This window comes from Priapulus caudatus, unplaced genomic scaffold, assembly GCF_000485595.1.
Source record: "Priapulus caudatus unplaced genomic scaffold, Priapulus_caudatus-5.0.1 Scaffold211, whole genome shotgun sequence".
In the NCBI taxonomy this organism is placed as follows: domain Eukaryota; kingdom Metazoa; phylum Priapulida; class Priapulimorpha; order Priapulimorphida; family Priapulidae; genus Priapulus; species Priapulus caudatus.
Genome location: NW_014577272.1, coordinates 248,082 through 250,134, shown reverse-complemented (window position 1 = coordinate 250,134; position 2,053 = coordinate 248,082).

The following is a 2,053-nucleotide window of genomic DNA, read 5'->3' as shown; positions in this document are numbered from 1 at the left end:
CTTCTCTCTCTCTCTCTCTCTCTCTCTCTCTCTCTCTCTCTCTCTCTTCTCTCTCTCTCTCTCTCTCTCTCTCTCTCTCTCTCTCTCTCTCTAAGCACCCGGTTCCCAGATTCCATCGTAAAACACCGTTGACGGGCACCCCGCGTCGTTCTCGCGACCGGCGCCCTGCGAGTTCCCACCGCGCGCGAACGGTCAGGTGACCGACTATTGGCAACGAGAGCGAAAGTGGGTCCCCCCCCCCAGCACAGCAGACTGGAGTGGGGCGCGTTGGGGGGAGGGGGGCGGTGAGTTACTGGAGGCCGGCCGTGCAGTCAGTTAGAACGAGTGCAGCAGAGTTCGTTGGCCTAGCGAGAGTAACGGTATGCCTTCCTAGACCGCTACGCCAAGGTCGAAGAAAGGCGCCGGGCGCGACTAACCGATCGCACGGCACAGACGTAGCGCATGGATAGACGCGTAGAGGATATGAAACCGCGTTGGATAGAGTTGTTATGAGTAGAAAGAACGTGACACGGGGAGAAGGTGGGAAAGTGGGCGAGAGAGCGTTTGTGTGTGTACGAAAGAGAGAAAGAGAGAGCGTGCGCGCGCGCGAGAGAGAGAGAGAGAGAGAGAGAGAGAGAGAGAGAGAGAGAGAGAGAGAGAGAGAGACTATATATATATAACATATAGTTTCCTAATTCAATCCATAACATAACAGATAATTGTAAATGAAGGCAGCATTCTGCGAAAAGGTTGCATCGTAAGTGCTCTAACATGATGTAGGCTTATATCTACTACGGATACCGCAACGCCTTATTATTTTCCTTGCAATCGTTCTGTCAACTGTGGCAAATGCCATTTTAAAATCTATAGTTAATGCATGTTTAGTCACGATTGTCCTTCTATGGGCTGTTCCATAGGACGCTGGTAGCGTGGCTGATCAATTCAATGATTAATCTGCCTGCTTGTTTTTCTTGATTCCTGGAATTATACTGCAGCATTGTCCCTTTCGAAGACCTTTGACAATACGTACAAGAATTGTCTTTGACAATACGTTGCTAGTAGGTTTATTTCCCAGTTCTGGGCAAATGCTAATATCTTTCTTGGAAATTATTGATAAGCGGTCTTTCAGTAGTTTTCCGGTGAATGTCTAACACACTCATTGTGTTAGACATATCAGATACAACATACACACAACAATATCAGATAACAATTTATTATAATGACATTGTCGTATATGAGGGCGAGAGAGAGATTTATTATTACGTTTTCAAAAGACTATAAAAACTACGGTGGGTACGTGCTTCGTAAAACTACGTACCTATTAATGGATGGCGTACATATTAACTCAATAAAATAACTCACGTGTGCAGTTTGTAATGCAGTAGTTAAAATGAAGGATTGAAGCAGTAACGCAAGTAGTTTTGCATAGTTTTCTAGCTCACGTTGGGAAATTCTCACGTAAAAAGCATTGTTTTATGTGTAAATGTACAACGCTATTTAATCAATTGTTAGAGAAAAGAAATGTAATATGTCTATATGACTATATGATGTAGCGTTACTTATAATGTATCGGCATGCGTGTGTGTACGTATATTGTAAGCTATATGTTTCGCATGTTCTAAAGATATTGTGAGCACAGACGAAGGAAGATTGTAGATTATGAGGTATGAATAAAGGTGAACGCTGACGTGCCTGGTGAATCAATAACGGCGTTGTTAAACAGCTTCGTAAAAGGTGTTGAATTTAGCGTCGAGTATACGTACCACGCTCCTTTTCGCACTATGATATTACGGAATAAAAAGTTCATGCTATATTAGTCCTAGCATCGTACAGAAGAGGCTAGACGTTCTGTGCGCATGATAAAAATATTACAAGACGAGACGGTCACTGCAGTGTTTGTAAACCTTACGAAGGTACGAAATATACCTTGCAGATGATTCTACTGGAAAGCCCGGGGGCTAACGTTGTGCGGGGAGTTCGTTTTTCAGCTTAAGATACGGGGCGCCATGCAGGACAGGGCTCAATTTTGTCTAACAAAACTCAATTCTGTCTCACAAAACTCACTTTTGTGCAC